Genomic DNA, 22,066 nt, shown 5'->3' with positions numbered 1-22,066 from the left:
AAAATTCCTTTGAATATATTCATCAACTACTAGAAAAGAACATGAAAATAAGTTCACCATTATCATTATTATTAATATTTTTAATTAAATAGAAAATACATATATTGCTGGTGTTGTTCTTAAAACCATTTGACTTTTTATAAATTATAAAAATGATGTTGCATTAAAGTTGTATATATTATTTCTAATTCTTTGTTCCTACTTAAAATTAAAATCACAGCTTTCAACTCAGATAAAAAAATACTATGGAGTTTGTTACACAAACAAGATTACATAATTAATGTATATGTTACACATAAATTATAAAAACCATTATTGAAATTTCCTCTTTTTGATAGTATATCATCAATTTGAAAGAGGATTAACCATAGCTACGTGTAATTCAAAAGGTGAGAGATCACGAATTGAGACGACAGAAAGTTTTTACTTGCATTAAAGGCATGAGTTTCAATGCATGTATAAATGATTTTACTTGTTTATGGTATCATTCAATGCCCCTCGTGATATTGATATCTTAAAGATAAATAATCAATTTTAGACATTGAGAAAAGTAAAAGTGTTTATTTTATTGGTTACCACTATTTGATACTAAAAATGTTAATTTTACCATTTAAAAAGAGTGATTTAAGACTCTAGGGTTGGCTCAAGCGTCCTAGAGCGCGACTCGAAGTTTTTTGATATTGTTGCTAGCTGTTTTTGATCTGGGGTTTGTCTCTATTCGATTCTATTGGGGTGAGGCCCCATAACAAGGGCCGATAGTTTACTCGATTCACCATCCATGAAATGTGGGGAATTACTCAGGGTTTCTCATGCTTTCATGCCATGCTGATTTCTAATAAGGGGAAAATGAATCTCACATTGAAACATTGAATGCGTTTTTGTTTTGATTTGTTTGAGTGATTTATTTAGAAATAGTGGTAAATATTATGTTAAGTTAAATTAAAAATCTTTTCTAACAACAAAATATTGTGTTTTATTGTTATTGTGTCGTTATATGGTTTGACCGTGTAACGTGGTCACACCTTGATCAACCATGGGCAGACCATGGTGAATCTTTCTTGTCCATGATTAATCAAGGTCAAATAATCTAAACCATGGTCGAACATGTTCAACATAGATAACCATGGTACAATTCGGTGAACAAATTCAACCATATCTAACTATGGTCAAACTAGCTCAAAATGGTTGACCATGGTCATTCATGGTCAGGACGAACAACCATAGTAAACATGGTCAACCATATACATATATTGTTACACATGGATAACCATTATCAAACAATTCTAACAATGGTCGGTTGAATAGGCTCAAAAGTGGGAAAACAAGCTCAACAATATTCAAACACTATCAATGGAATCGTCAATGTTCAACCGTGGCTAGCCATAATCAATATGGCCTTGACCATATTCATATATAATTAAAATTGCCGGCCATGGTCAAACAATTGGGGGATTTTCAAAGTATGAATGAGTATCTCGCAAATGTGCCGCACTTTCTTGCTTATCGAAAGGGAACTTGCAAGCATTGTTTTGATAGGTGGAAGATGGAATCCATTCAATTGATGATGAGAAGATGAGGAAAGGAATTTCTTATCATGTTCAATAATACGTCCTCGTAACATACCTCTTTCACACATTTTTTTCCTTCTTTCTATAAATAATAATTAAGGCTTTCTGAAAGAAACTACCTAATCAAGATGAGGAAAGCCATTTCTTAGCATGTTCAATAATACATCCTCGTAACACAACTCTTTCACACAACTTTTCTTTTATTTCTATAAATAATAATTAAGGCTTTCTCAAAGAAACTCCCTAACCAAGATTTATGGATAAAATCTCGAGTACATTAAAAATAGTAAAATAATTCTAAGGGATTTTGGCCAACACTAATTATACCTCGTTCTCTAGCCGAGAGAATTATGAACGTTAATATAATTTTCATATCTGGGAATTTGTCTAATGGACAATTGTGACCATTACATATTTTATCGGCTGACATCCTTTTCTCTCACCGAGAGTATTTTCTATGTAACCACAAAGGGAATTTATTAAAGTCTGACTTACCTTCTTAATCACCTACATAACTGCTTGTGCCTATTTTGATATTCTAGTCATCATGCCTGTACTCTTCATGACTTGTAACATACCTAGTGATCTTTGATTGAGACTTGGTCGACTTACGTATCACATATCACATTGTCATATGGTTGTTTACTGCTCACGATTTAGATCATGCGGTGCAAATCCAATGACCTATGCTAGTCTAACATTAGCCTTGGAATTGGATCGATGTCCATTTGAATATCTTTGTCATCTCTCCTTTTCTCATCACCTAGGTCGTTGCTCTATTTTTGACCGACAACAATTTTTCTTTTTACCCTTTTTCCATGGCTTCCTCCTTTCCTTTTTTTTTTTGATAGGTTCTTATCGTCATGGGGTGGTTCTCGACCGTCGTTCTATGCAAGGTTTACAAGTAAACCTTGGATTCGCTCACATTTTCTCTCCTTCATTTCTCTCCATTTACCAGGTAGCTTGCTTAGCTAATCTTCCTTTTTATGACTTATTGCAGGTCAGGAATCTAGAAGAAATGACGTTGCTAACGTGTCCAAGGTTATTATTTCAGAACTTAAATAGTTTTGTGCAATTCTTGCTCGCATCCTCCCTGAAAATCTGTGACGCTGTGAGACTAGTTTGGAATGAATCGACTCTTGCTTGTAGGTAGCCGTTGCTACTGCCTTTATATTGCCTTCTTTCCTTACTATCATTTTTCTCACTATACTAACAATTTTCGTGTTATTTGTGGCAAGCGTGCTACTATGAATGAGCACATGATCAACCCTTGGCGTTGTTTCTCCACTATTTAATGTTACATAGTTTCGTAAATAACTAGTTTTTGTTGGTATGGGTTTTAATTTCCTTGGAGGAGATCATTAATGAAACCCCTATAGTATTTGCAGGTAATGAATAAAGTGTCTTGTTCCATTTTATGGTTTTCCATAATTTCTGTTATGTGAGATTCGTTTCACCTTCATTATCATTCAATGAATTATTCTTAGATTTAAATCAGGTTTTCTTTTTCACAATGGTAACGAAAAAAATAAAACATTTTCGTTAAAATGAGGCAGCGTGCGTGGTTTGTAGAGATGTTGTTATCTCCTCTTCTCTGGCTCAATACCTGCATGTGTCATGCGGAATTCATAATGAGTAGACCCTTGTAATAGTGTTCAAACTTGTTGTCGAAGATTATTGAAGACCGGAACATGTATAAAAATGTATTTCACTAATTCCATAAAGAACCTTTCCCAACATCACCCCATTTTTCTTATGTGAAAGGAATGTATGCGGGGGAAACCTCTCTTGCTCAAGCGATGCTTGTATTAGGGAAATTGGGAACGGACTTGGAAAATATATAGATCGGAGAGAGCACAAGGGTGGAAAATTCGCCTACACTGAGATATGTGTCAAAGTGGACTTTGAGAAGGTTCTCCCAACCATAATATTCTTAACAATGGGGAACTGGAAGCACTGTGAGATCCTGGAATATGAACAAATCCCACTTAAGTGTAGTATCTATCATGATCACAACCAATTGGACAGGGATTGCAAGAAAGCACTGTGTAAAGCTCCAGAGAAACCACAATCGGTACAAGGTGACCAATCATGTCAATGGCAAGCACATTAGAAGGGAGGAAACAAAAAAGGACAAGCCAATAATAGGAAACCATATAGAAATGAGGGTGCATCAAATTCAACAAATCCATTTAGGGTTCTTCAATCTTCTGAGGCTACCTAACTAGATCCATAAGAGAATCAAGCAGAAGAAGATGAAGGAATAGCTGAATGAAACATAGTGGTGAGTTCCATTTCTGTGTTGAGACTCTGTTTTTGAGCTCACACTTGTAACAACCATTTGAAGACATAATAAAGAGGTCATCATTGGAAGCTAGGACCAGGAGACGTAGCCAAAACGTCTGGTGAACTCCTTTACCAATTTTGCTTGTGTTGATGTGTCTGATTGTGTTTATATAATTGTTTAAGTGTCTATGTTATTCACAATCTTATGGATCCATTGCAATAAGTAACATAGGAAACTTCACACATAGTCTGTAATACCTTTTATCAATTTCAAACAAAAAACACCTCTTTCTTCCAAAAGAAAACCAAAGCTCGGGAATTGAAGAACAAAGTAAAGGAAATAGCTCTTGAAGGGAGACCCCCAATAAATTTTTTTCCAGAGATGAAGGAGGAGGCGTTCTCCCATTTTCGCACTTTGTATACATCGGACATGCAAACAGAAGAAAGATAGAAGGAGGCCTTTCTTTCATCATTCAATTCAAAAATCATGGCTGAGGAAAAGGCTCTTCTCATGGAAGAGATCAAGGAGGAGGAAGTGACAGATGCAATATGGGCACTAGATCTAGATAAGGAACCCAGACTGGATGGCTTCTCCATAAGTTTTTATAGCTCCTCTTGGTTTTTAATTAAGGAAGTTTTAATTAGAATGCTCCATTGGGCTAGAATTAATGGGAAATTAGGACGGGGAACAAATTTGTATTTCCTAGCATTAAAATACGAAAGGAATAAAATGCTTCAAATTTTAGCAGGTTGAGGCCCATTTCCTTGTGCAATGCATGGTACAAAATTATAACGAAAATAAATTCTAGGTGTCTAAAAAGGATCCTCCCTAGACTTATCTCAGAAAATATCTTGGAGTCCCAATTTCGCTGGGCAACCCAAACAAGGAAGATTGGGAGGAAGTCCTGCAAAAATTCCAGAAGAAAATTGTGGGTTGGGGAGCTTATTGGTTTAATTTGGGTGGGAAAACAATTCTGATCAAGGTCGTGCTCTCTTATCTTGCAATATATCCATGCTCAGGTTTGTTAGCTCCAAAATTTATATTAAATCGGATGAGTATTATGATTCAAAACTTTATATGGCAAGGAGGGAAGAATAATGACAAAAATTTCCATCTCATCAATTCTAACGCAGTTCAATTTCAAAAGGAAAAGTGGGGATTGGGAATTAGGAACCCTTTAATGCTTAAAATATCTCCGGGAGCCAAGCTCGTATCGAAGCTGATCTCTCATTGCAAAGAGTGGTATTTGAGGCTTTCATAAGGAAATATTTCCATAAATCCCGAATCGAAAGACTTGAGGAAGTTCAATGGACACGTCTTGGATCTAAAATATGGAAGCTTGTGTAGGAAAATGCCCCTCTTATTGTGGACAACTTGGGATGGCAAGCGAGGAGTGGGGCTGCGAAAGGAAACATACCTTTCCACTGATTTGAATGGATGAAATATAACGGAATAAAAATTATTAAGGGACATTTCAAAATGGGATGATATTGGATCCTGGAATGGTTGTGTTTGTCACGGTATTCCTCAAAGACTACAAACATGCTGGAAAAGACCCATTCCCCTCTTGAAGGACCCATCCGCGGTGAATGTAGACGAGAAAGATACTAGGACCTAGAAAGCAACTGAATCAGTCACCTATTTAGTTAAAGAATGATATCATTTCTTATGGGTAGAATCCCATCCCCAGACACCACAAAATATCCACGTACTAATGGTGTTGTATTTAAAACTATTTATATTTTTATAATTAATAAAGTTGAAGATGGATTAAATTTCTATATATCAGAATCCAAATTAAGATTTAAACCACATTTTCAAGTCACATGACAACTGTTATGGAGTTTGTTAACACAAATAAAATTACATAATTAATGTATATGTTATACTCTTTGAAAAGCCATTATTAAAAGTGCCTTTTTTTCTTTCCTCTTTTCTACATTATATCATGGCTTTGAAAAGGGACGAACATTAACTACCTGTAATTCAAACAATTGAAGAATTTTCAAAGTGTGAATCATTTTTTGGAAAATATGTCAGGCTCTCACTTAGCAAAAGGGAACTTTCAAGTGCACTTTCAATAGGTGGAAGATGGAATCCATTCAAGAATCTATGATAATGATGACAAGAAGATAAGGAAAATCCTTTCTTATCGTGTTCACTAATACTCCTATAATAGGTAGAAGATGAACTCCATTAAATCCTTTAAAATATGAGCCCTATGCTTATCTTATTCAATAGTTCATGCCATACTTTCCATATAGTTGGATATGTATTAGATTGAATTCAACTTTAGGTTCTAGGAAAACAAAGAGTATTTCAATCCATGCATTAACTTTTAGTGAGTTACATGTTTTAGCAAAATACAATCTAACAAAACAATTGGAGGAAAGTCCCTATTTAAGACGCTTTTTCCAAAAGAGCCTTTCCAGTTTTATGAGACAGAAATTCCCAATGCAAGATCCTAAATATTACTAATGATACCATAGCTATTATGAACTTACAATTTCATAAAATTATTTACTTTTGAACTTTTAACTTTGTATTTTTGATAATCCACAAACATGAGGAGTATTCCTTTTTTATTATTTGCCTGGATCTAAAATTTGAAAATATTATTTGTTTATATTGCTGATGATCCACAAACATGAGGAGTATTCCTTTCTTATATATGTATAATAATAATTTCAGGAGTATTCCCTTTTTATATATGTATAATAATAACTGAAATTATTATTATTATATATGTATATTTAAAATTTGAAATTGAAATTATTACAGGTCTAAATTTAAAATTTGAAATCTTATTGTTTGTAGTTTTATTTGAGAGGCTAATTATAATAAACTTATTTGTAATTTTTTTTAATTGTTAATAGTGGGGTTCAGAAATTGCACATAGGCAAACATATAGAAATTGGTATTGTGCCTTGTGTCACTGTTTCTGCCACAAAACAAAAATAGTATCATTCATCCAGAATAAACATTGGCCTCACGTTCTTAATCCCGTTTCCAAATCCACTACTTCAGAAGCTGCATGCCCATAGTGTCACAGTCATTTTAATCGCCACCACCAGAACTACCTCTACCTCTCCCACCAGAATCTGTGTTAACATTTCTATAGTCACTTTGACTTCCAGTATAACTAAACCTGCCACTACTACCCATTCTTGGAGGGACAACGTTCATTCTATTGTGATTATCGTTGCCACGTCCGCCTCCGCCATGACCTTGAGTCCATCCATTATACTGATTATTGTTGCCACGGCCTTGATTCCATCCATCATAGTGATTACCGTTGCAACGACCGCCGCCACGACCTTGATTCCGTACATTATAGTGATTACCGTTGCCACGACCGCCGCCACGACATTGATTCCATCCATTAGCCGAAGAACAGTGATACCCCGGTGTATCTACGTTCTGATGGCCTAGAGTTGCAAAATTTCCTTCTCCGCCTATCGCCCATCCAGGCCCACGGCCTCTGCCACGGCAACGCCCACGAACTTGAGTCCATCCTGTTGGAATATTAATTCCAACTGCCGTGCAGCAGCAGCGAGTCGCAATAGAGGACTTACAAGGAGTCCGCTTATTCACGCCACCGCCATAAGTGTCCTTTCACCCTTTGCCTGTTTGTGTTCCCAAAGGAGGAGGAAGATCAGATCCGACCTCTGCGCAATAACTACTCACCTACAACATTAAAGAAGAAGCATGGCCGAGAAGGAAAGTACCAGCCTCAAGCCAGCCGCAGCATTTATCAATCTTGGGTTTCAGCACAACCGACTCAAGAAATACAACAAAATATTAGATTTGTTCATTATGTGCAGTAGAGACTCTATCAAAGAGTTGAGGCGGTTGATGGATAAGTTATGACCGCTTCCTGCACTATATATGTGTAGAGCCACAACAGTGTTAATCACTCTGCAATGTAGTGCAGCAGCGCTCAAATGTAATTTCTGTGTGTTTAAGAAAGAATGTGCAGCAGCACGAGCTCACATGAATGAAGCCCTCTTGCACAGCAGTGCAGAGACTGAAAAGTAAGAGAGAGGTGCAACAGCGTAAGGTTAGAAGAAGTTGTTTTTTGCATAGCAGTGCAGTGATAAACAACAGTGATAGATAGAATTACTAAGACAGAGCGCTGGGACAACAGTAGAGAGCAAAGGGGAGCACGCAACAACGTGAAGTTTTGCAGGGCAATACGCTGCAACGCGTATGTGCAAAGGAAGATGTAATGAATAACAGTTCTTTGTGTTCGCTGTGTTTTTGAACAACAATACATTCTACAAACGTGTTTCAGGAACTGTCTGCCAGATGATGAAACACCTGTTACAGCAATTGTCTGTGTATTTTAGAACTGTCTGTCCGTTGTTGTAACAGCTGTAACAACAACTGTTTGTAGACACAGATTGAAGTGCCTCTGAAGAAGGCATGTTGGTGAATCCCTCTGTCAAGAGGAAGGTGCTATTAAGCACAGTCCTTGGTGAATCCCTCTGTTAAGAGGAAGATGCTCTCGCTGTGTTTTGGAGCAACAATGCATTCTACAAGCGTGTTTCAGAAACTGTTTGCCAGATGCTGAAACACGTGTTTCAGCAACAGACTATGTGACTGAAACTGTGTGTTTCAGCAACAGCTTGTGTGGCTGAAAACTGTAATTTTCTGAGATAGCAGAAATTGATTTGTGGAATTGAAGCGTTCCTGTTGTATTCCCTCTGTCAAGAGGAAGATGCTTTTCAGCATAAATCTTTTGTGAAAATACCTCTATGTGAGGAAGACGAACTTATATCAGTTGGTTTACTGTTTATGAATACAAGTTAATTTTTTCAGTTGCTACAACACTAAACTGCGTTGCTGCAACACCGTTTCCAGAAAACAAATTTTCAGTTTTTCTGTGCAAAACATAGTGCAAAAACAGAGCAATTTTTGTCTGTGTGTTATGGAATTTATCAGAAAATTCCAACATGGTATCAGAGCTAGTTCAGGCTCTTTGAAGTGTCAAAGAAGCTGAAGGAAAGATTTCTTGCAGCAGCAACTTCTCCAGCAGCGTGAAGACTCAGCCAAGAAATAATCTAAGTGCAAGGAATGGCCAGCGTTAGCACTAGCGTGGGTATGATTGAACGCCTAACAGTTGAAATTAAAAGGGGAGTGTTGGAATATTAATTCCAACCGTCGTGCAGTAGCAGCGAGCCGCAATAGAGGACTTACAAGGAGTCGGCTTATTCACGCCACCGCCATAAGTGTCCTTTCACCCTTTTCCTATTTGTGTTCCCAAAGGAGGAGGAAGATCAGATCCGAGCTCTGCGCAATAACTACTCACCTACAACATTAAAGAAGAAGCATGGTCGAGAAGGAAAGTACCAGCCTCAAGCCAGCCGCAACATTTATCAATCTTGGGTTTCAGCACAACCGACTCAAGAAATACAGCAAAATATTAGATTTGTTCATTATGTGCAGTAGAGACTCTATCAGAGAGTTGAGGCAGTTGATGGATAAGTTATGACCGCTTCCTGTACTATATATGTGTAGAGCCACAACAGTGTTAATCACTCTGCAATGTAGCGCAACAGCGCTCAAATGTAATTTCTGTGTGTTTAAGAAAGAATGTGCAGCAGCACGAGCTCACATGAATGAAGCCCTCTTGCACAGCAGTGCAGAGACTGAAAAGTAAGAGAGAGGCGCAACAGCGTAAGGTTAGAAGAAGTTGTTTTATGCATAGTAGTGTAGTGATAAACAGCAGTGATAGACAGAGTTACTAAGACAGAGCGCTGGGACAACAGTAGAGAGCAAAGGGGAGCACGCAACAACGTGAAGTTTTGCAGGGCAATACGCTGCAATGCGTATGTGCAAAGGAAGATGTAATGAATAACAGTTCTTTGTGTTCGCTGTGTTTTGGAACAACAATACATTCTACAAACGTGTTTCAGCAACTGTCTGCCAGATGCTAAAACACGTGTTACAACAATTGTCTGTGTATTTTAGAACTGTCTGTTCGTTGTTGTAACAGCTGTAACAACAACTGTTTGTAGACACAGATTGAAGTGCCTTTGAAGAAGGCATGTTGGTGAATCCCTCTGTCAAGAGGAAGGTGCTCTTAAGCACAGTCCTTGGTGAATCCCTCTGTTAAGAGGAAGATGCTCTTGGCATAAATCTTTTGTGAAAATCCCTCTATGTGAGGAAGACGAACTTATATCAGTTGGTTTACTGTTTATGAATACAAGTTAATTTTTTCAGTTGTTGCAACACCAAACTGCGTTGCTGCAACACCGTTTCCAGAAAACAAATTTTCAGTTTTTCTGTGCAAAACATAGTGCAAAAACAGAGCAATTTTTGTCTGTGTGTTATGGAATTTATCAGAAAATTCCAACATGGTATCAGAGGAAGATGCTCTCGCTGTGTTTTGGAGCAGCAATGCATTCTACAGGCGTGTTTCAGAAACTGTCTGCCAGATGCTGAAACACGTGTTTCAGCAACAGACTATGTGACTGAAACTGTGTGTTTCAGCAACAACTTGTGTGGCTGAAAACTGTAATTTTCTGAGATAGCAGAAATTGATTTGTGGAATTGAAGCGTTCCTGTTGGAATTGAAGCGTTCCTGTTGTAATACTTTGTCTTTGACACAGAAAAATACTCTGTTTTTAACTCAGAAAAATAGAAAAATTCGTTCTCTGGAAATGGTGTTGCAGCAACACAGTTTTTTTTTCAGTTGCTGTAACTTGTGTTGCAGCAACGCTGTTCGTGGTGTTGCAGCAACGTAAATTTTTTACGTCAAGTATTTTTCGACTTACGGTGTAACAACAACACACAGAAAGAAATTTCTATTTATGAAAATAAACCAACAGATAAAACTAAGTCTTCCTCACATAGAGGGATTTTCACAAAAGATTTATGCTGAAAAGCATCTTCCTCTTGACAGAGAGATTACAACAAGAACGCTTCAATTCCACAAATCAATTTCTGCTATCTCAGAAAATTACAGTTTTCAGCCACACAAGCTGTTGCTGAAACACACAGTTTCAGTCACATAGTCTGTTGCTGAAACACGTGTTTTAGCATCTGGCAGACAGTTTCTGAAACATGCCTGTAGAAAGCATTGCTGCTCCAAAACATAGCGAATACAAAGAACTGTTATTCATTACATCTTCCTTTGCACATACGCGTTGCAGCGTATTGCCCTGGAAAACTTCACGTTGTTGCGTGCTCCCCTTTGCTCCCTACTGTTGTCCCAGCTCTCTGTCTTAGTAACTCTGTCTATCACTGCTGTTTATCACTGCACTGCTATGCATAAAACAACTTCTTCTAACCTTACGCTGTTGCGCCTCTCTCTTACTTTTCAGTCTCTGCACCGCTGTGCAAGAGGGCTTCATTCATGTGAGCTCGTGCTGCTGCACATTCTTTCTTAAACACACAGAAATTACATTTGAGCGCTGCTGCGCTACATTGCAGAGTGATTAACACTGTTGTGGCTCTACACATATATAGTGCAGGAAGCGGTCATAACTTATCCATCAACCGCCTCAACTCTCTGATAGAGTCTCTACTGCACATAATGAACAAATCCAATATTTTGCTGTACTTCTTGTATCGAGCAGTGAATGAAAGTGTGTTTCCAAGGATAGCAGCAGCTAAGTCATCCAGAGAAGCATGGGAAACTCTCAAGATAGCCTATCAAGGCATGGAGAAAGTGAAGACAGCAAAACCTCAATTCATTAAGGAGAAAGCTTGTGATGAAAGCTTAGAGAAAACAGTGAATGATAAAATCTGTTTGTCTCGTGATGAAGGTGATGAGGAGATGGCTGAAGTACATTCCCAAATAGCGGAGCCAACACAAGCGCAGTAAGTATCACCCTTGAGGAAAAATGAATGTGCTTCTCCAAGCACACCACAAGAAGCAACAAATGAAGGTATGAATTTTTTGTTTGCTTTATCTAGTCATGTTGATGACCCTGTTTATTTAGAAGATGGAGTTCAAGATAGGAAATGGACAGAACCCATGAATGGGAGAAAGGAATTGAAGTTCCTTGAAGATCTATTTAAAGAATATGGAGTTCGATATGTAACTCTTGCTAAGATGGCTGAGATGGGCTTCACTGCCAAAACCCTTGTCAATATGACACAGGAAGAGATTGAAGATCTGATGAAGACCCTGGTAGAACTATATCAGATGGATCTTCCTATAGGGGAGAGATATGAAATTAAATCTCCCATGAGAGCAGAGAAGGAGCAGGTCACTGATATTCTGACCAAACCATTGGATCAGAAAAGTTTCGAATTCTTGATGAAGTGTCTGGGTATGACTGATAACCCAGCAGTTGAAATTAAAGGGGAGTGTTGGAATGTAATTTCAACTACAACAACAGTTGAAAAGAAATCGCACTTTCACCTGCAAACAATCCCAGCAGTCCATCTGTCTTTAATCCAACAGCCATTATTTGTTTCGGCTTATTCACACCACCGCCATAAGTGTCTTTTCACCGTTTGCTTGTTTGTGTTCCCAAAGGAGGAGGACGATCAGATCTGGGCTCTGCGCCATAACTGCTCACCAAACAGCATTAAAGAAGAAGCATGGCCGAGAAGGAAAGTACCAGCCGCAGCCTTTATCAGTCTTGGGTTTCAGCACAACCGACTAAAGAAATGCACCAAAAGATAAGATCTGTTCATTATGTGCAACAGAGACTGTTAGAGAGTTGAGGCGGTTGATGGATAAGTTATGAACGCTTCCTGCACTATATATATGTGTAGACACAGCAGTGTAATAAAATGAGAGAGAGATAGAGAGCAAAGGAAAGAACGCAGCAGCGTGAAGTTTTGCAGGGCAATACGCTGCAGCGCGTATGTGCTAAATGAATGCATACACAGAATGAAGTGCCTCTGAAGAAGGCATGTTGGTGAATCCCTCTGTTAGATGGAGGATGTTATTTGTGTGGAACTGAAGCGTTCCTGATGTAATCCCTCTGTCAAGAGGAAGATGCTTTTCAGCATAGTTTGGTGAATCCCTCTGTCAAGAGGAAGATGCTCTTCAGCATAGATCGGTGAATCCCTCTGTTCAGAGGAAGATGCTCTTTAGCATAGATTGGTGAATCCCTCTGTTAAGAGGAAGATGTTTTGTAGCAGCAGTTGAGAAATCTCTCTGTGTGTGAGGAAGACAAATTTGTATCACTTAGTTTATTTTTATAAATAGAAGTTTCTTTTTACCTGTTGCTGTTACACCGTAAGTCGAAAAATACTTGACGTCAAAAGTTACGTTGCTGCAACACCGAAAAATTTACGTTGCTGCAAGACCACGAACAGCAACTGAAAAAACTACGTTGCTACAACACCACGAACAGCGTTGTTACAACACAAGTTACAGCAACTGAAAAAAACTGTGTTGCTGCAACACCGTTTCCAGCAAGCGATTTTCTGTTTTTCTGTGCAAAAACAGAGTGCAAAAAAAAAACAGAGCAATTTTTGTCTGTCTGTTATGGAATTTATCAGAAAATCCCGACACATCCGTTATCTAAAGAAGGATTATGATATCCCGATGTATCGGTGGTGTTCTGAGAGCTTAGAGTTGCAACATGTTCTTCCGATGTCCCCGTCGCCCATCCACACCCACGCCCATGCCCACGCCCTCTGCCCCTGCTATTTTGTGTAGAATCTTCTCCAGGCTCAGGCTCATACTCATATTCATCACCTGAAACTTGTGGATTTAGCTCATCAGAATGATCTTCTCCCTCATGCTGATATTCCTCACCTGGAATTAGTGGCTTTACTTGATCTTGATCAGCATGGAGAGGTGATTGATAACCTGCAAATGATGTGTTGAGTTGTGTCCTAGATAGCGTAATTGATATCGTGGATACCTGTCTGGTCATTTCCAAAGTTGATAGGCCTTCTTCCAGAGGTTCCCAAGTAGTGTTTATATCAGCAGAACCTGTTTCTGTATTCTGATGGAGTTCAGGGAATCTCGTCTTTATCATCTCTGCAATTGTTACAGTCTTGCTTATTGCTCTTCCCATTCCCTTCAAGATAATGTGAGATGCACCTTTTTCTTCCAGTAATGCAATTGCATATCCAACGCACTTCTCGAGCATCCCCGCTGCCGTGATACGAATCTCGTTTTTGCTTTTGGGAACAGTGGGGCCGGAATTCTCCACTCTTCGATATTTATCCATGATGATGATGATTATGGCACCCTATTCCCTCCCTCTGCAACTTAAACAAATTCGCAAAAGCCATTGATATCCCAACGGAAAACACACAGTTAAGTTAATGGCACTGATATCCCGATAACATGAAGAACATTAGTTACCGAACAAACATCCAAAGAATAAACGATTGGCATAAAATATATATTTATGGGCACGGAACCATGGATGGACGACTTCACTCGACCCGCATAATTAGAGGACGTATTTAGTTGGGGGTTGGAACTGAGGGAGTCAAGTACACCATAAGGCTTTGATGTTGATGTCATCTTTATAATGCGTTGGAAATAGGGTTTGTTGATGTCATCTTTATAATGCGTTGGAAATAGGGTTTGAATTGAGTGGGAAAGGAAATAGGGTTTGAGTAGAGTTCGATTGCAGTTTTTGAGATTACACAAGTTCATGAAAAATAAATGTTATTATTGTTTATTTAAAATGTGAAATTAGAAATTATTAGAATAAGATTCATATTATTAAAAATATATAGATATAAATGTGATTACATTTTGAAATTAATAATTATTTGTTTTTTTATAGAGATTTTAGATGAATGGTATGATTAAAAAACTTTGAATTTTTGGAAATAATTATTAATTAAGGAAAATGACATAGTGTAAAAAGGAAAGAAGAAATGAAAATAGGATACAGAGCGCAATGAAGATGAAATGAATATGAAGGAGTAGGGGATATAAGGAATATGAAGGGAATGGATTTATAGAATATGTTGATGGATAGTGGGTTTTCAAGAATGATTCACTTTATAGCCGTTTTATAGAAGGAATTAGGGTGTTTCTTGATTCCAAGAGCTTGGCCTATGGGAGGAGTAATAAGGTGTAGATAGTAGAATTTTGGTCCCGTCTAAATGAATAAAATATATAGAATTGTGGGAGCCATGTGTGATTGTCTACTTAAAAGATGTGGCTATGCAATGTGTCACATAAGTGCTTTCTAAGGAAGGTGGAATCCATTCAACTATCTATGATAACGATGATGAGGAGTTAAGGAAACTCCTTGCTTATCATGTTCAATCATACATCCTCTTCACTGAACCCTTGACCCTCGTTCCAACTGTCCAATAATAAGTTATACAATTCTTCATTTCTCTAATTATTATGTATTTCCGATTGACATTTTGTAATATTGGTTGTTTTTGCAAATTTAGAACACGTGGATTTCCACATCCATATAGAACATACATACCATATTCTCAATGTTTTTAATTATCATCCTTTCTTGGTTGTGAATGGTTAATAATGGTTTCACTATCTATTTAGGAGTTGTGATGTCAATTAATATAACCTTAATTAAAATTTAATGTTAACTTGAAAATCCTTTAAATATAAAACTTCTCGTGTTAAAGAAACCCATGCAAAAAGTAAATTGCATAAGTTTTGTAATAGAAAAGAATAAAAGATCTTGTTGGCTTGAAAACTATTTTACTTTTTACAGTTTAATAAAATCAATATGCCCTAAAGCTATGTGTGTTTGCGTTATAGTTTGTGATAAATCTTAAGTGTTTATGTTATAGTTTTTGAGAAATCTTCATTGAAATTGAGTGTTTTCCCTTTCCTTTGTTTTAACCATATACCATTGCTTTCCGTGTTCATTCTTGTGCATCACATTTTCAAGCTCATAAAAATATTGACTCGGATCATATTTATTAAACATTTGTTAATATAGAAATGAATTTCCAGAATGTGTATCTTATCGGGACACATACATATATAAGCTTACCCACAACATAGATACCTCATTCACAATGTTTTCAATTTTCAGTTTATTTTCATTTCTTTGTGTTTACAAGATGATATATAAATTGATATAATTTTATTTAAACTTCAATTTTAACATAGTCCCCCATTAAATATAAATCTTATTGTATTACAAAACTAGTGCAAATAAGATGACCATTAAAATTGAATTTCTATACATTTTGTAATAAAAGAGAATGGGAAATCCATATACTCTTAGTTCCATTTTAAAAACTATCTAACCTTTTATTATGGATGCGGTCGCTTCCTAAGAGGTTGTTCCATCCTCCTCGCAAGTGTAATGCCTCGTTTAAGTCACTGCAGGCGCTATGCCGTGGGTGCATGTAAGAGTACAAGTGGAGTCTCTTCCTATAAATGGAATTTATGGGCCTGGTTTTGGAATATGAAGAGGTGAGTGCGAGTGGAGGTGAGGATAGACCCTCGACCCCGATCCGCTGTCTCCCAATTTCTCTCTCGATGGGTAATATTTTCTAGTTTGAAGAGGTGCTTTTTGTAAATAGAATTAACGTTGGTATCTGCATCGAGTGGTGCGACCTTTTCAGTATTTTCACTGTAATGGTGTGTGGCTTCAGTCTCTCTAGAGTGCTGGTGAGAACGCTGTTGCCTGTTACAGGTATTCTATTCCAAAGTTTTCTCTTGCATCACCGGTTTTGTAGGTTTGTTCAATTTCTAGGCCTGTTTGTGATATCGTGGGTAATTGTCCAGTCCTTGGGGGTAAGTTCTGTTGGTTGGATATCACTGGCTCCTGATTGGTTTGAGGTTTTGGGTTGCTTCGAGTTTGGTTGTATGATTTGAAGAAAGCTTGTTCTCTTGCCATTTTGTGAAATCTTTCAGTTATTGGTGTTTGTTGACGGTGTTGCACTGTTAGGGATTGATACACGCCTCTCTGTGTTATGTCAATGTTTGGCGGGTTATTGTGTAATATTGCATGTCATGGTTACGGGATGTAGTGATAGTGAGAAGTTGGTGGAATTTGCACCATTGGTGTGGAAATTCGGTGATGATATAATGGTTTTCAGGATTGGGGTTCACGGTTCTATGTCTAGTCCTTCATCTTGCTTTATAGGTCGAGGGTCTTCCAATTGTTTCCGTAAGTTCTCCCTCTTACTTGTGCTCATGACTCCTATATAGAGAATGTGTAGCAAAAGGGGAGGAGGAGGCAATTTTACTGTGGCGAAGAAAAGGGTCCGTCCTTTTTCCTACGACTCCGTGGATACTTTCTTTGATGTAGTTCCTCCTGAGGGGAGGAAAGAAATTCTACTGTTGGAATGTAAAGAGTCAGGGGATCGCCTGCATCACTATGATTTTGAATTGGTTGGTGAATATATGAAATGGGCCCCTTCTCCTATAATATTCAAGAGTAGGCGGCAACATTTTTTGATTTCTATGACTTTACATCAAAAAATGGATACCCCGTTAGGACCGATTTTCAAAAATAGGCAGGTCAAAAATTATAATGTAATCTCCTCATTGGAGGACATTAAACACATGATTCATAATCAAAGGTTCTATTTAGAGAATCTGGATTCTTATTTACCTCATGTTGAAGGCTTCCCTTTGAGTGACTCAGCCTCTGGTGATCTTACGGACCCTACGGATGATAGTGCGCAAGCGCCGACTACTATACCTTCTTCTGATCATGAATATAGATGCATGGTTTTGCAATCAATTTTGGCATGTGAACTAAAATGTATGGCCTCTTCGAGGGGTTCCCAATTATATTTTGGTTGAGAAGTACCTTGTTTTGGAGAATATTTCTGGTTGCCAATCTAGTTAATTATGTGGACAGTTTTTTCTCTGTCACTTTTTGTGGTTATCGCCGTGGATGGATGGTGTTATCGATGTATCTTGTGTTTTATGGTTGGATGTCATATCTTGTTGTTTCTCTGGGCTATGAATTGGGTAATTGAGATTATGGCTCCCGCTGTTGTATTTGTGACACGCCTGTGCTTTACCTACAATTGGATATGGATAAATGTGTGTACGTTGGATAACCCTCTATTCATGCGGGATCCTATGTGTTGTGATTTTATTGGCGGTTGATATTTCTATGGATGTGCGTGCATTATGGCTAATTCTTGCTTGTTCTACGATCCACAAGCACCGTTTGGTGGTTGATTTGTTCTTGTGGGTGCCTATACATTATGAATTTCTCGGCGGTGGATCTTTTTGTGGCTCTGGGAACATTATGGAAACTTACTCTTTATTCTGATGACCAATGACACTATGGTTATTTGGTTTATTCTCTGAATTGTGAAAATATATGGTTATGGAGATACACTCCCCTTTGGTAGTTGATGCTAGGTATTTCTTGCAATTTATACATCGTTATGTTGCTTCTTGTCAATTGAGAAGGGTGATACTTTCCGTGGCTTATTGGCATCGTGTTTTGAAACTTTGCTTATGTATCCATGATGGGACTGGATAGGTGTGTGGTGTTGTGTGTTGTTAAACTGAAGAGAGCGATACTCCTCCGCGTCTTTGTTATATGGGGGTATTTGGGATCTTTCTCTTTCCTATGTATTTCTGGGCGGGACCTAAAAAGGGTAACTTTGTAACCCTTTTTTGTTAATGAAATCCAAGAGGTTCAATTTACAAAAAAATAAAAATAAACATTATTTAACCTTTTATAATTGATAGAATAAAATTTTCATTATATAAAGTATATATACAATCTCTAGAATTTTATGCCAAACTAGATGAAAATCCCATTTGCAATGCCCATCACAAGTTTGGTTCACCGTATCGGAGACCACCAGGTACATCCACAGAAAACCCACGCGTGTCTAGGCGAGATGATTTTCATTCATGTAGAAATTAATCCCAAGGAGCGAGCATGTCAATCTTGGAGGGACTGGAGCCCTGGTGGGGAGGATAAGAGCGACTCTTACCTACCACCCGAGCTACACCCACTTGACAACACCCATCGCAAATACCAAAAATACAATTATGTAATGTATCAACGAAAGTAAAATTGCACAATTAATGAAAATGTTATACATTTTGAGAAATTATCATTAATATTGCCTCTTTTCCCTTTCATTTTTCTTAACCATATATCATCCCCTTGAAAGACGATTCACAATTATTATCTGTAATTCAAAAGGTGAGAGATCGTAAAAGTGTTTGTTTCAATGTATATGTAAATAATTTTACTTATTTTCCCGATCGTTCAATTCTCGAGTTAACATTGTCCAATTGATTAATATTAGTATAAAACCCAACATAAATTTTCACGGTGTAGTTCTTGCAAAGATAATTCAATTTAGTATTAGGTTTTCTGCCTTCCATTCCCTTCATTTGTAGTAGTTTGAAAATACCTACATTACCTTAATATAGTTATATAATATATACTTTTTATAATAATTTGAATATAGTATTATATTACAACTTTGATATAAATTTTTATTATATTTTTTTCTCCAAAGGAAAAAAAATTCGTAACTTCATTTAAATTTTTGAAAAAAAAATAACAAAATTACATTTTCCTTATTCTAAATAACATTTTATATTGAAAATTATATGTTTTAATATATAGTTTTTTATTTTTATTTTTTTATATCGTTTCAATATAATTTCATTTTATATGATTTTAACCACAACCTAAAACTATATTGTATTATATATTAAAATTGTATTAATTATAATTAATATGCTTTCGTAACTATAACCAATCATAACATAATTACAAATAAAATGATAATATTAATTAATTACTTAATATCATAAAATTAGCGAATTTCCAAAAACAATTATGAATTGATTAATTTTCACCATTATCTTCATATCTTGAGATGGATAATAATTTTTAAACATTAAGAAGAGCAAATTAATTTATTTTATGGAAACTTTTCAAGAAGAAAAGAGCGTACCGAGGACAAAATGAAGGACTAAATTTATAGACATCTTCTTGAATTCAATTCACACGTGGGATTAATAAGGTAGGATTTTAGCTTGGCCAAAATGAATAGAATGTTTAAACTTGTGGGAGTGATGTCTAGAATGTGTAGCATTTGTGCTTTTTGATGCAAGTTTTTACTTCTATAAGTTTTTTTTTTTAAAAAGCAATTTATTTTCGTTAATGATTTCGTGGGGATGGTTGATAGAAATGTTGTTATCCTCTCCACCTGGGTTCAAATCCTGCATGTGACATGTTGAATTCATAATGAGTACACCCTTTCAATAGCAATATTGAGACTTGTTGTCTCGGATTCCTGAAGACTAAAACATGTATAAAAAAATGTTTCACTGATTTCATAAATAACCTTGCTCAACATCATCCCATTTTTCTTATGGGGAAGGGATGCCTACGGGGGAACCAATACTATGATGGGATTTTTTAAGCATTGCTATCTTCTAAACGACCCATTCCTTTTAGAAAATTAGGAAACTCTCCAATTCTGTTCATGGAGGTGTATGGTTATTTTAGATCTATTGTATCGTCCAACGAGATACAACTATCTACATTTTAAATCGAACAATGTCCAAATTGATAAGATCCAATAGGAAATCCCAATAATTTATGGGAAGATTTGAGGACCCGGTCGAAAACTTCTCCTCGTAAAAATTCCTTGAGTTTGGGAGTTAGTAGAAGAGAGATATAAAGAACCTTGATTTCATATTTTTGCTTTTACTAAGAATATTGTTGTCAAGATATCTTGTCTTGGATTAATACTAACAGGGTTGTGCTAGAAAATTTTATTTTGGTTAGAAAAATATTAGAAAATATAAGTTGAAAGCCTAGGTTTGATTTCATTCAATTTCTATGTTTGATGTGCAATTTGAATGTGTAGTTTTTTTTCTTGCATATTCTCTGAAGTTGGTAGGCTGCACAACATAAAAAAAAAAGAAACTGAAGCAATCGTCCAACGATACATTATACAACCCAATATCTTCTCCATTTCTTTGCTTTTTTTGCGTTGTCGATTACATTTTTTCCTTAGCATTATGAAAAATTGTCCGCGATATTGTCTTTTTCATATTTAAAATGCATATTGCGGTTTGGGCATCGGTGTATCTTTCTTTAGATTACTTTTTATTAGTGTTTCACAACCATACTATTTCTTTACTAAACATTATCAGTGAACATTGATGTCCACGCATATTATCTTGGATCAATGCTAAGAGGGTTGTGCTAGAAAATATTGTTTTGATTAGAAAATATTAGAAAACATAAGTTGAATGCCAAAGTTTGAGTTCATTCAATTTCTATGTTCAACGTGCAATTTGAATGCGTAGGTTTTATTTCTTGCATATTCTTTGAAGTAACACAACAACCAAACTAAAGCGACCATCAAATGATAATTTATACAACAAAATGTATCCTTCATTTCTCTCCCTTTTTTTTCATTTTCAATTACATTTTTTTCTTAACATTACGAAAAATTAGACGTAGCATTGTCTTTTGCATATCTAAAACGTATATCTCGATTTGGGAATCGATATATGGTTATATAAATTATTTTTTATTATTTTTTCCCACCCATACTCTTTCGTTACTAAACATTATCAAACCATGACATGTCTTCTCTTTTTTGCTATTTAAGATAACACGTTCACAATTGTTTTAATGATCATTCTTGCTTCACAAGTGATCGGTTTATTCTTGATTACTTTTCTATTTACAAGTTGTAATATAAATTAATATAATTTTAAGTGGAATTTAATTTTGACATAAAATTCCTTTGAATATATTCATCAGCTACTGGAAAAGAACATGAAAATAAGTTCACCATTATCATTATTATTAATATTTTTAATTAAATAGAAAATACATATATTGCTGGTGTTGTTCTTAAAACCATTTGAGTTTTTATAAATTATAAAAATGATGTTGCATTAAAGTTGTATATATTATTTCTAATTCTTTGTTCCTACTTAAAATTAAAATCACAGCTTTCATCTCAGATAAAAAAATACTATGGAGTTTGTTACACAAACAAGATTACATAATTAATGTATATGTTACACATAAATTATAAAAACCATTATTGAAATTTCCTCTTTTTGATAGTATATCATCGATTTGAAAGAGGATTAACCATAGCTACGTGTAATTCAAAAGGTGAGAGATCACGAATTGAGACGGGAGAAAGTTTTTATTTGCATTAAAGGCATGAGTTTCAATGCATGTATAAATGATTTCACTTGTTTATGGTATCATTCAATGCCCCTCGTGATATTGATATCTTAAAGATAAATAATCAATTTTAGACATTGAGAAAAGTAAAAGTGTTTATTTTATTGGTTACCATTATT

This window comes from Pinus tabuliformis, chromosome 8 (assembly GCF_031772625.1).
Source record: "Pinus tabuliformis cultivar Carrire ecotype Pingquan chromosome 8, CPIR1, whole genome shotgun sequence".
In the NCBI taxonomy this organism is placed as follows: Eukaryota; Viridiplantae; Streptophyta; class Pinopsida; order Pinales; family Pinaceae; genus Pinus; species Pinus tabuliformis.
Note: the sequence above shows the minus strand (reverse complement) of the source record.